Source organism: Cygnus atratus, chromosome 14 (genome assembly GCF_013377495.2).
Source record: "Cygnus atratus isolate AKBS03 ecotype Queensland, Australia chromosome 14, CAtr_DNAZoo_HiC_assembly, whole genome shotgun sequence".
Taxonomy (NCBI): Eukaryota; Metazoa; Chordata; class Aves; order Anseriformes; family Anatidae; genus Cygnus; species Cygnus atratus.
Genome location: NC_066375.1, coordinates 16354542 through 16368985, shown reverse-complemented (window position 1 = coordinate 16368985; position 14444 = coordinate 16354542). Strand labels below are relative to the sequence as shown.

Sequence of the window (14444 nt, the reverse complement as noted above, 5' to 3'; positions counted from 1 at the left end):
CTGGACATTGACCTTAGCTGTTAACACAAAATGAAATTTTTCTTCAAGGGAAAATTGTCATGATCCTCATGAAGCAGTTGTGTGGGCTTTAGTCAACCAGCAAGTTACTGCACTGCTAGGGAATCCTTTCCAGAAATTACTGTGGCAGTGAACTCCTTCAACTTACCAGATTTGATGAATAAAAACATTTTTCATTCAGAGAGATAATTATTATGTAACATACTTAGATGCGTGCTCTCCTTTTTCCTTCTCTTTAGCTATAAATATTTCCCACTTCCCACTGTCAAAATATAAATCTATATGTGGTTTGTGCAGAGAAAATCAAAGCTTGAGTTTAAAATAAAAATTGGAGTATAAGAGCATCTAATTTCACTTGTCAGCATCTTGTTGTGTTTTAGAAAACACACTGTAAACGAACACAAGTACCGCTGTGAATACAGAAAACTCTCATACAGCTAATTTGAGTTCGATCATATCTCCTATTGACCACTTGGACTTAACAATTGTTGTTACTCTGTGTATACAGTGCACTTGGTGGGCTTTGATGATTGCTATGAAAGGAAAAAAGAGTGCCTGTGGTCCTCGCGAACTACAGACCTCTCTGAACTGATGTGTCTGCTGCAATGGGTAGATCTGCCCTGTGAGAATGTGGTTTTAATTCCTAGCATCAGGTGATGATTGTTTGCTAGCAGAATCATGAAAAATCAATTGGTGCAACATATTTTAGTAATATCCAGCATAAACTGTAGTTCAGCTTCACAATGAATTCAGAATAGCCTTAGAAATAGATCTTGCACCTTCTCCTACTGTAAGATGTTTACAGTTCTTGTTGATAGAAATTGTACTGGAAGAGTTCATTGCACGAAGGCTTGTATGTAGTTGTAATCTCAGAGCATAGGCAAAGGCTGGATAGGCAGAAACAGAATAAATTTTGATTGTGTTCCTCTAACAAGGGCACATCAGAGAGCCTTATTAGTGATTCCTAACTCCCCAAATTAGACCTGTGCACTCATTCTGTATTCCTTAATAAAAGCAACTAATATTTTAATTCACATAATAATTTTAACTCACAAAAAAACAAATGGAGTAGTTTGGCGGTGCTTTATTTAATATATTTTGTGGTTCATTGATGTTTTGTTTTTGTTACTGTTGTGGTGAGGCTAACTCTGAGCTGTACAGGACAGCATATACTGGAGGATATATCTAGCATATAATTCAGAAAACATACAGCTTATTCCAAGCATCTTTGCCAGCAAGCTGTGGGCAGATGAGTTTAGCCTCCTCCCCTAAATTCAGGGCACTGTAGTCTATTATGGTAGAATGAATGAACACCTTATTCTGCCAGAGCAATAAACTGTTAAGGTATGGTATATAGGAGTCCATGTAAATGCCTGTGTATAGATGACTACTTTAAAAAAAGAGTTTGATTTCTTGTTTTTCTCATGAATTACACTGTGATATTGTCATATGGTTTTCTGTGATTTGAACTGCTATGAGGAGAAACACACCGAGTCTTTCCTCTGATTCATACCATTTAGTTTTTAAGCTACAGTGTCATTTAAAAAAGAAAAAAAAAAGTGTTGCACATGGTGATTTTAAATGGCCTGTTCAGTCTTTAACTGCTCTTGGAGAATGGAAGATTTTGGTTTGAGGATTTCACCAGAGCAAGCTGAAGACAGTAGGATTGCAGTGTCCTCCATCACAAAGGGGCGTGACACTGTCCCACTGCTGGGTCATTGGCCTGGACATTTGCCAGACTGGGAAAACTTGGTGGTGCTGGCCAGTTCAGTGGTGTGTGAGGCTGGTTTGTACCTGTTTTGGGAACAAGTAACCAGGTTAGTTCTACGTACTGTGAAAGGTGAGGTGGGAATCGTGGTCACAGGTAAGTGTGGTTGTTGGGGGTTAAGCCCAGCTGAGCTGCTCCCTCATTTACCCCAGGGAGATGTGAGAAAGCTCCTTGGCTTAGAAAAAGACAGTTTAATAGCTAAAGCAAAAGTTGAGTGTGCAAGCAAAGCAGAAAAATTCACTTTGTCCCATTGGCAGGCAGGTGTTCAGCCATTTTAGAAATTAAGAATTGCATTTAAGAAATTCACTTGCACATTGGAAGAAAGAATTTCTATTTACAAAAAGTGCGCCTTGTAGAGCTCTGGTTTTCTGGTGCTTTTTATTACTGGCTTCTTATATAAGAGAAAGTTTATTTAGATATTTTAAAAAAATAGTAAGAAAAGTTTTTCCATTATTAAAATATCTTAGAAGTTTCTTGGAAACAGCTTGGGTTTTGTTCTGAATACCAATATCAATTTTTCTGAAAAAATATTTACAGTGTAGCATTTGATTCTAGACAATAGCGTGGCACCTGCTAGATGTGTTACAGAGAGTGATCAACTGTTGTGTGCCTGTTCCAGTGTAAAATATTGGTAAGATGAAGTATATCAAACACATTTATCTGCTGCAAATCAGTTTGTCTCAGAAAAGACTCAGTTAAATTTTATGGAGCCTAATTTTGTTACTGATACACCTTCTGAAATTTATCTGCTGTACTGTATTTTTCTTCCCTGTGATAGGTCAAATGAATCATCTTTTTCTTTCTGCTCCAAAATGGACAGTAAAAATAAAGCCACCGTATGCCATTTGTGTATAACTGGCATGATTTACGGCATGTCTGAATATAAAATCATAAAACTTACAGGACATGGTTAATACATAACCATCAAAATAACAGAGTGCAATTCTAAATTTATGAGGCTGAACTTAACACTGAATATCAAATAAGAACCACATTGATTTCTGTAGCGCATGGCTTAAAAACACATTAGGTGGCATAACTGCAAGACAGTACATTGATTTAAGCGTAAAATGCATAGCACTCAATACTTCACCACCTAACGTTCCTCAGTAATGAACAAAGCTGTTGTATATTGATGAAAGGAAAATTATTTGTTTTGTTACATTATAGTACTCGAGCAGATGCCTTGCTTTTAGGCTAGGTAGGCGTAATTTGAATCGTGCTTGGTAACAAGTGACGCCGGACACCTTAAAGTGAGAGCACAGCCAGCTCTGCAGAGTGTCTTCTAAGAATGAGGTACTTCATGGGGCCTTTGTGTAGCTCTGCTTCCTGGCATCCTCATTTCAGGGAGAGTGCTTTGGCATGTATGGAAGATTAATTGCGTTTTGGAGGCCTCTAATCACTTTTAAAATGTTAAACATTTGCCTTCCTGAATCACGGCCAGAGAGCAAGTCTATAAATCTCTATCACCCCGGTTTTGCCAAATTTAACTCTGTTTACACGGGGAAACACGCCTTTGCCTTGGTTTAGGCCCAGTACACAAAATGCCTCAGCAAGTGAAGAGATTCATTGGCTTTACTCTAAGCTCCCCGAAAGATTAATTAGAATGACATTGGCAATTCATCTAGATTTACTCTTAAGTAGAAAATTCAATGTGGGCATTCCAGTTGGGTCTGCTGAACAGGATTTCCTCCCAGAACGCCACATGTGTAGTGGCACCCTTCTCCTTTGTGACACAGTGGCCGTGCGAATGGGGCGGGTGAGGGCAGGGCCAGGAGCTGCCACCCACCAGGAGCGCCCCTCTGGCAGCGCTTCCCCTGCTCCTGCGTGGAGCCCCGAGCGAAAGAAGGTCGCTGACAGGGGGTGTGCAGCTGCTTGGAGCGTGTACTTACACACGAGCATCTCCCAGTAGCATGGAGAGCTGGCGGCACCTTTCGAAGCGTGCCACCTTTGTACCTGCCCGTTGAGTGTGCCTCTCCCCTGCGTCAGCTCACTGGTCTCCGGCAGGACGTGGCCTTGGGCAGTGGAGGTTCAGCAGCTCAAGTGAGCAAATACCCGATCGCGGTCTGTGTTGTGCACTCTGAAACTTCACAGGGTGCACTTTGGATCGTCAGTGGTTTGCAAGTCAATTAACTGTTTTGCTGTTCTGGCTGTAGTCTTCATTTCAGTTTTGCCTACATTTTAGGTTACTTTTTTTTTCATACAAAGTTTCGGTATCATTATTCAAGACATGCAAAATGGACTGGGGTGTTAGAGAATAATGTTTTAATCATCATTGACATTTTCAAAGTAGATGAAAATTTAATAAAATTAATTGTCCATGTTTGAATGGCTCACTTTGCTGTTAATCATACACCTTTAGTTTCCCACTACACATATGTATTTTTTCCTGCAGCGTGTTTTTACCTTGAAATGTACCTAGAATAATTATGATAATTGATTAAATGGTTGGTTATAATTTTTTCTTCAAATTAGTGCAATGTAATTGTAAGTTATGTTTAATATGAAATAAACTGCTTTTTTAATCTTATTGAAAAAGGCCTTTTCTGACTTCTACAAATATTATTTTCTTTTCCTTTTAAAGGAAAGTCTCCAACTTACCAGAAGAATATAACTTACTGAGGTTATATCTAATGGCAAGTACAGAATACATTGCTTTCACTGCTGTGCATCTCTAGTAATATAATTTGAAGTGCTAGGGCCCTTTGCATCCATTTCTGAATCTATTATTAGTTGATTAAATTAACTGGCTGGATCAGTACAGTGAGAAGAGACACAGTAATGATATTACAGAATTAGTATGCTATGATGAATTGTCAAGAAAAGTAACTGTGACAGCCCTGTGGCCATATGCACTTAGCCATGCAATTTATAGTCATTTGAAAAGCCAAGGACTTTTCAGTTTTGGTTAGGAAATTTGTTCTTGCTTTTGACAGAAGTTGAGGGATATGTGTGTATCTAACAAGAGGGGGTTTACAGTGCCAACATGAAAAGAAATCAAAGGCTCTCTTCAGCTGCTAGCATTTGGGTGATTTGCAAAGAAGAAGCTACAGAAAAAGGATGACTTTTATTGTAGCTGTGCCAGTTCATTTAAATAGATATATATGATGGTGTGGTTCCTTTACAGTAGTAGAAGATAGTATTAGTTAAGGTAAGATAAAAGTGAATGTGATCTTGTATCACAATTTCAGTAGTTACACAGCAACATAAATTTTTGTACAGCAGCAATGCCTTTTTAGAAGGACAGTAAATACAGCTCGCTTTTATTAAAAATGATTTGGGGCTATTTAAAATGTCTTATTTTGCTTTTATGCAAATATTTGTTAGTAAAGATTATCAAACACCATCAAAAGAGCTGGTAGTTGGAGTGAGTGATCAGCGTGTGAAAGTTGAAATAGGGCCAACTTTGTAGTGATTCCCACTCCTTTCAGCTTGCCCTGTTAATTTGTTGGACACTTGCAATTTAAATTTAAAATCTTGCCATTTTAACATTTACCATATTGTGGCTTGGCTCTCTCTGTAATATTCTTAACCATTAAAGTCAAAACCTACAAATAAATTTTCATAGTAGTAACAAGAAGAGTCTGAATATAAAAGTAGGCAGAGTACACCAGAAGATTACAAACAGTATAATAAATCTTTTAATTTTTTTCTTTCTGTGAGGCTAATAAATGATATATCAGTAATACTATGGATGTATCATCATTTTTTGAATATAAAACTAAAATTCATATTGAGCTTTATAAAGTAGAGAAGTCATTTTTGTTAATATAGTTTGTCAATTAAAGCCTTGTAAAAAAAAAAAAAAAGGCATGAAATAGTTGGATATAGTTGATTATGTTTTTTAGTAGTTATAGAATGAGGATTTCCTTATTTTACGGGTAACCATCACACAATTTTTGAACCCTCCTAGGATCCTTTCCAGGTACTTATATACTAGAGATGATTCTTCAGACTTGTGTATTCACTGCCTGCCACCAGAACTGCTTTCATCTACGTTTCTGCTCCAGCAGAATTTTCATTATGCATGCTGTAGATGTCTTTAAGAACAAATAGAATTTTTCATAAAATAATTTCACATGCTAATTTGCTGTTAGAAAAACAATTCCAAAGCTGTAGTCTGAAGGAGACCTCTGAAGATTATTTAGTCCGTAGCCAAAGAATATCAGTTTATATGCATAATGAAGACCTAACCAATTCTAGTCATCTGTCCCTCAGTTTTGCTGTCTTTGGCATTAAAAGATTTTCGTAATGTTTGAGCCTTTTTTACCTCAATTGTTGTGGTTTTTGGTTTTGTTTCTATTTTGTCATTGTTGTTTTGTTTTTTAGCTTTTTTTTAATTCAGATTAAAGATATCAGGTTAATTCAGATTAAGATATCAGATTTTCTGCCTTTATTTAAATATCAGGTTTATTTAAAATCTTGTGTTAGTATTTTAGAGTTGAGACATTAAGCAAAACGTAGTATAATGGTCATTCAAAATAAGAATCTCATACTTTACAGGAGTCATAAAAATACTGTCTCCACCACAATTTTCAGCAATGTAAACTGACAACAGTGCTTTTATTTTACTGGTAGAAGTCTTAATATTACTGAAGTTCTAAATACTAGTGTCAATGCTGGTGTTAATATAGAAAGGTATTTATCCTCCTGTTTAGTTTAAGCAAATAGTCCCTTGAATTCAATATAAAATAACTCAAATACTCATGTGTTTAAAGTCAGTGGCATACATACATATTTTTGTATTTGTTGTCTTAACAAAAGGAGTTCCTGGACATAAGCTTTTTTAAAGGTGTGACTTAGTATTAATGATAATTGCTTGTGTTTTTTGTTTTTCCTTTGTCTTAGATATACTAAAAAATGTAGTGTTGAAAACTGGCATTTCCATAATTATTGCATACATTTAGCTCTTAAGACATCAGTCAGTCCATATTTCATGAGATTTTGGCGTGGTCTCATGCTTTATTCCAGCAGCATTTTGAGCTCTGCGTTGCTGCCTGCATGCAGTCTGGATAACAAGCGCTGCGGTCGCACAGTAATCCCAATCTTTCAGATTTGCTTGTACTGATAACAATTAGCATCAACTTACTCTGGTGCTTATTTGTAACAATGAACCGTGAGTACTTAAACCGAAACAGAACGAAAATATCAGTGCTCGCAGTAATATAACAAACAGCATAGTATTTCATCTGAGAGATTATTTTTTTTTGGCTTATTTACAACATTATTATTTAAAAAGACTTTATTTTTTGGTACCACAATAGAAGCTTCTTCTGCGAATAGATGATCAAAACCTGCCCTCGTAAAGTAAAGCAAACTCGTGTTGATTTCAGTGTCAGTGAGAGTAGATATAAGACCAACTTTTAAGCTAAGCAAAATCCAAGAGATGCATGAGATCAAAGTAATTTTTTATTTGCCTTGCTTTATGTTGCAGGGAGTTTTAATCATCCAGGCATTTGCTTCGGGGACATGTTACACTTGGGCTAACTGGAGTGATTAAACTTTGTCTCTGATCTGTGAGTTCCCAATAAGTAAAAAGATAAGCATTTAAGATCTTGCTTATAAATGTGTACACAAAAGCGCACGGTCCTTTTTGTAGTGTGTACTCAGGCTTTTCAATATCTGTGTTTGACAGTAGCTTTTCAGAGATGTTTAGAGATCATCAGTTGGAAGAAGCAAGAGATTTTTGTTTAAAAAGAAAACAAAAAGCTTTGTTAGTAGAAGCTGTTAGGGACACGGACAGTGAAAAATCGGAATCTGTGAATCTCTTACATGCATCTTTTCCATATTGATGGATATGATGTGCCTTCGCCCCGAGAATGGCTGCTAAACCCTCCAGTGCCTGGACCACTGTGCTGAACACTCCTCGGAAATGAGTCAGTTAGAATGAGCTGAAAAATATTGCCCAGAATATTTTGTCACCGTATTCTGTATCTGGGATCTAAAGAGCACTTAAACCTGAGCGGGTAATGATAGTTGCACTGAAGAGTCCACTCTTGCTACCCGTGGAAATGAATGCCTTTGATGTCCGCTCACTGCAGAGAAACGCAGTAAGCAGCTAAATGCCGTAATGCATTCTGCCACTGAGCAATCTGAAAGCTTCCATGTGCATCGTGGAGCTTGTGCAGTAAGGTTTTCACTGTCAGCAAAGGAAAATGAATGCCTTTAGCTTTAAAGTTTAAATGCCTTGCTCAGCAGGGAGCCCAGAGAGATTTGTTCAACTGAAATGAGCTTATAATAAGGCTTTCATCCTAAGATAAGTAAGGACAACATTCAGTAGCTCTGTACTCCCTCACCAGAAAATACAAATAGCTTTCTCTATGTGTTATGATGCTGTTATTGTCTCTCATGTGATATGTTGCAATTCATGCTAATAGACATTTTCTGTTGTAGGCTGCGGTAAGTCTATGTGGTACCTACATCATATTTAGAAATACAGAAAATTTAAGAGTTGCAGTTTACATACTCATTTGCTTATTTTACCCTCAAAAAATGAGTATTCGGATAGTATCTGCAGGAAGATTTAAAATATCAAGATATTTTAAACCATTTATTTGTGGCAGAACTTTACAGAAGTACAAAATAAATTTAGAAAGATTCATAGAAAAGAAAATCAGTGGCTGTTAAGCATGAAATACCACTCCTGGCTTAGGCAGTCCTGGAGCCACAGATTGCTGGAGGCTGAGAGCGTGCAGGAGCTATCACTGCGCTTGCTGCTGCTGAAGAAGGGAAACTAAGCTGGGTGGATCATTCATCTGACCCAGCGTGGCAGTTCTTATGTTATTACTCCTGTTCCTGTACCTGCTGATTTTCTAGCCCCACCCCAATCATAACTTTTTTTAGTATAGAATCAAGATAGAGTTTTTGACCTGTGGGTTTCAGTCGGGGTTCTTAAAATAGATTTTGACTACATACATTCTTTGTCCACTCTGTAGTTGTGTGTGTGGTGTTTGCTACAGGGTTTCAGAGTCCCTAATAAGCTGTTAACAAGCTGTCAATTATACTGCTCATTCAAATTAGTGAAACAGACAGTGAGGGACTGATGTATACAGTATGCTATCTCAAAGGATGTAAGCTAAGCCCATCCAATTTTCATCACTGTCCTTGCTGATGCTGTCTTCTTAATGTCTATAAAGCATTCATCTTGTCTTTTCCTTTATATCGTGTTTACAAATTGAATACAGTAGTTAAATATCAATTAGTACAGGTCATATTTTGTGTTAAATACCAGGCACCTAAAAATAGAAGAATGACATTTAGATACCAAGGACTTCAAGGACTTCATGATGGTTTAAATGTGTTATTTATGATTTGCTGTTTTCCTGTAGTTCACTGGAACCGTTTTGTTTTCGTTCCCCCTCCCACCGCTGCCCCCATCTTTTATTTTCTATTCAGCCTTTTTCAATATATCTTATTTTGCTTGGAAATCCATTATTTCTTGCTCTCTCTCTCTCTCTCTTTTTTTTTTTTAAAACTTTTCCCCAAAGGTGGCAAGCCAGGTGTAAGTCTCAGTACACCAGTCATCAGAAGTTCTGTGGCTGCTTATTTATTTATTTTCTAAGTAATTCTCTGAAATGAAATCTCATAGCTCATACTCCTTATCTTAGTCATGGTTCCCTCAGGAGCATGCCATGAACCTAATCTCTTTCAAATTCTCCATCAAAATATCAACATAAATTTATTTGTGTCCCCCTTGGTTATCATTAACTCTTGTAATACTTGCCCAATGTCATTTCATACCCCTTGTTACCAGACTTGGCTGCATAAGCACAGATCATTTTGACCTTACCAGTTCCAGTTAAAATTCAAATGCTTTCTTTCTTGTGCTTACCACTGCAATATTTTTTTCATCTGCTTTGAGGAAGTGGAACAACATAGCAATTGGTTGACATTGCTGTTTGACCAGTGAAAGTGGAATTGCTAATGAAGTGCAAGTACCTAACATCTGCTTGTGATGTTTAGCAAGATCTGTATTTAGTAAAAACGTCTGCAAGATTTTGAAGGGAGTTGTGTAGAAGAAAAGCTACTTCTTTCTGTTGGATTTTCTGTTGGATTTTCATTAAAAGCCTTTTTAACTTTAGTGTTGTTCTGTGCATGTATGCATTTTAACTAGAATGGGGAAAAGGTAGGTAAATATAATCTGTGATAGTACTGTAAACACAAGTAAGTCCATTCTTGGTTGTTCTTATCTTAGAAGTGCAATAAATTTTGTGCACTTGGGACTTCAGAGAATTATGTTTTGTGGAGGACTGCATGAATAAAATACATCAGATTTCAAAATAAACAGATCTGTTCTAGCTTTGCAAAATTCTGTTGAACAGCCAGTTCTCATTTGTGGGCTTGTACTAGGAACCATCTATACTTTTTTATTTATGTACGTTTTAAAATGACAATAGGTGTCCTGTGTTAAGTCTGTGTTAGGGAACCATAGAATACATCAGATTGGAAGGAATGGATGGGGATGATCTAGAGGTCACTATCTCATAAAGTGCTTTATTCATCCTGCCTTATGTTTGCTTGCGTTGTACAGACTGTCTGCTTTCTTCAGCATAGTGATTGCCGAGGAAGGTCCTAGCCACCTCAGTAAATAGAATGATCCAATTGTCTTGACTCAAGCATCTCAACAGTTGCACGACAACTGGATCAGAACTAAGTGATCTTTCACCATGTAATATTTGGCTCCTGAATTTCAAATATTTAAGCCCAATTTTAGAAGTGCACAGGCATCTATTTAACTAGCATTAAATACTCTTAACTGAGTATTCTGCAGAAATTGAGTGGGTTACGTGCCTACTGACTCAATTCTGCTGCATTAATATCAAGGACTGTTTTTCTTCTGTGGGCTGAATGGAATCAGGATCAAGTGCTAAGTAAAGTTAAACAGGCATTCATATTCATTCAGGAGCAGTACAAAGTAGGTATTCAACTTGGTGCCATAATTTTCTTGAGATATCTGGTAAGCACATTACTTAGCAAGAGCTATTAGATGAAGTTAGGCTCACGATTACAAGGAGACCCAATCAGGCTTCACAGAGCATTTATGACTGTAGGAAGCTGATTAGGATATTTGTAGGATATTAGTAGGAGGCTGAGTTGTCATCATTCCCTTTTCTGAAAAGATGGATTTATTCAAAAAGCTATTTAATTGGATAGATAATTGATTATCTAAGAAGTTCTATTTTAAACAAAAAGCTTTCACCAGTCTGATAAAAAGCTTGTTCTTTACAGATTTTTGGAATTTAAGGTATAAGGACAGATCTCTTCCAGTTGTAATTTCCCAGCTGGAACTCTGTAAGAAATATTAGAGTTGTGAGAGAGCGTCGTACTGTCAGGATGTGTTCAAATTTACATTTTTTTAAATAGTCAACAACAACTGGCTGCTGCATCTGGCATTACTGCACATTTTTAGAGTTGTTAATTCTACCAACTTTGGGAATATTCAATCACATCTGCAGGCAAAGGTTTAGATGCTTTTATTTTATTTACAAAAAATCTTTGACAATCTCCAAGTATTGCCATTAGGGCAATTGTTCATACATAGAAAAGAAAAAAAAAAAAAAAAAAAAAAAACACAGCAAAAAGAATTATGTCTCCTCTCTTCCCTTACTGATACAGCCACCAGAGAAACTGGCTGGGGGAAAAGAGTGGCAACTCTTTACCCTTATCTCATGGTACAGCAAATCTGTTGTTCACAATAGGAATGCATTTAATTTTTAGTGTTTTAGTGTTTTAAAGTTTTCTCAATATCTTGGAAGGCTTTCTCCTATTGTTATTACAGTGTTGGTTTGTTTTTTATCTTTGTATTATTTCTTTTTTTTATGTCGGTTGCAAAAATTTCTGACGTTGCTTATAAATTAGAACTGTATGTAACGCATGACGTACTAGCATTGTCTATGGTCTTTCAGTAGGTAGGTCTTCCAGTACTCACCAGAAAAAGAATCAAATACTCTTTTTCAGCATTCTACTTCTTTTTGAGTAGTCCAGTTTCCCAGTCCTGTTTATGATGTGTGTGCGTGTGTAGAATAGCACTGCGTATTCTCATGTTCAGTTTAACAGTGATACCTGGCTGCAGTTTGCACATATGCTGATACCTGCTTTCAGATCCAGTCATCGAATATGTATATAATTGAAGACACAAATTCAAAGGCCAGCTAAATTACATTTAGCTTTCATTTTTCCTGTTAATCTATCATTGTTAATTTGAAATTTCACATGCAAAGTCGAATTACTTGGCTGTAGTTCACAAGGAACTACATTCAGAAGACATTGTGAATGGAAGTTAATCATAGGATGGTTTGGGTTGGAAAGGACCTTAAAGACCACCCAATTCCACCCCCGCCTGTGATGGGCAGGGACACCTCCCACCACACCAGGCTGCCCAAGGCCCCCATCCAGCCTGGCCTTGGGCACTGCCAGGGATGAGGCAGCCACAGCTCCTCTGGGCAACCTGTGCCAGCGCCTCACTGTCCCCATAGTAAAGAATTTCTTCCTTATATCTAATCTAAATCTACTTATTTATTTATTTATTTTTATTTTAAAGCCATTCCCCCTTGTCCTATCATTCCATCTCCTGACAAGGAGTCCCTCCCCATCTTTCCTGCAGGCCCACTTAATGCGCTGGCAGGCCGCTGTGAGGTCTCTCTGGAGCCTTCTCTTCTCCAGGCTGAACAGCCCCAGCTCCCTCAGCCTCTCTTCACAGGAGAGGTGCTCCAGAGACCCTTCATCATCTTTGTGGCCTCCTCTGGACTCGCTGTACTATGCCCACATCCTTCTTGTGCTGGGCCCCAGAGCTGAGCGCAGGCTGCAGGTGGGGTCCCACGAGAGCAGAGCAGAGGGGCACAATCCCCTCCCTCGCCTGTTGCCCACGCTGCTGTTGGTGCAGCCCAGGATATGGTTGGCTTCCTGGTCTGCAAGCCCACACTGCTGGCTCGTGTCGAGCTTCTCATCAGCCAGCACACCCAGGTCCTTCTCCTCAGGGCTGCTCTCGATCCATTCTCGGCCCAGCCTGTGTCTGTGCTTGGGATTGCCCCGGCCCAGCTGCAGGACCTTGCACTTGGCCTTGCTGAACCCCATGAGGTTTGCACAGCCCCACTTCTCAGGCCTGCCCAGGCCCCTCTGGATGCCATCCCTTCCCTCCTGCGTGCCGACCACACCGCACAGCTCAGTGCCATCGGCAAACGTGCTGAGGGTGTCCTCGATCCCGCTGTCCATGTCACCGCCAGAGATGTTAAACAGCACCAGTCCCAATACTGACCCCTGGGGAACACCACTCATTACTGATCAAAAAAAAATTAGTAGCAAACATTTAGATTGTTCTTAAAAAAAATAGAGTATTCTTAACAAAAATGTAATGTTTCTTACAGAATTTCTCCAATGTTGCACAAAGAGTACTTCTTAACCCGTTTACAAAAAAAAAAAAAAAGTTGACTACACTGTTTGTTTTTTACATGTTTTACACTTCATGGACATGGACTAAATCAGCTGTGCTAAACTCACTTATTAGTGTTAAATTTATTTCTCAGTCTGTTTGAAGGAACCATGCAAATGTTGGGGCTTCTTATTTTGTTTTGATTTCTTAGTGGAAAATTGTATCCACATAAGTAAGCATGCAGTTAACAGCAATAAATCATTATTTCTCAGATGACCAATATCAGCAGGAGTCTCATATACTTCACTGCTGGAGTTGATTTCTAAATTCATTGAATAATTATTGGTGCTGCCTTTCATATGTGACAAACATTCTTCTCTCTCTCTCTGATTCTGTTATGTCTTGTAATAATGTCCCCCCACACACACCCAACCCAACGTGCAAGGGTTGTTATTTCTAGAAAGTGGGAAGAGGAAGGATAAGGAACCAGTGTTTATTTTGAAGGAACAACCTATACTATATCTAGGGGGTTGTGCTATGTAGTTTAAGAAAAAATAAATGAGTCAGGTTATTGTAATAACTTCTTCAGATTTGTTTTATTTTATCTGAATGCAGATATTTTATTGTAACGTTAATATTCTGTAATATCATGAACTGTTTCTGTCATGAGAAATAATGTTGTCAATTTTAAATGATTATAACATAAAAATACAGTGGTACAGGGTGAAATGTCTCTACTAAATACAAAACTTGGCCAAGCTCCAGAGGTTTTAGCAACAATTATGCAAATGGTACTGATCAATGGTTCCATGAAATATATTTTTTTTGCTGTAGATTTGGAAGCCAATCATATCAGTGCATTTTGGAGAATAGCAAATGTTTTTTTTAATTTCTTGATTGGGAGTGCAGTCTGAATTTCTCCAGATCTGCGCTACCCACACAAGTCGTGCTGAGTGTCAATGACATTATTTACACAGGTGAAGCAGAGGAAGAAGTAAGGATCTCTGGAGTAGGTGCTGAGGAGGCTGTTCTTACAAGAGTCTGAGGGATATTAATTCACTTCAGTTGAAGTTAGTCACTTCACCGGCACCATTGATGTGGTATCAGGCAAAATGGAAAAACAATAGTGATTGATGCTCCAGATTAAAAAGGAAAACTCTTTAAAACTTAAAAATAAATCTATTATGTATGATAGTTAAGTCTATAATGCCTTTGCCTGTCAGAACAGTACAACAAATTACTGTTTCATTCATGAAAGGGTTAATTGAATTTTAAATAAAACACTGGAGA

At 37.9% G+C, this 14444-nt stretch overlaps 1 protein-coding gene across 1 annotated transcript in view; it reads left to right on the top strand.

Moving 5' to 3' along the window:
• The window catches only part of TENM2 (teneurin transmembrane protein 2), a 511804-nt gene that overhangs the window by 62833 nt on the left and 434527 nt on the right, over positions 1–14444 (top strand).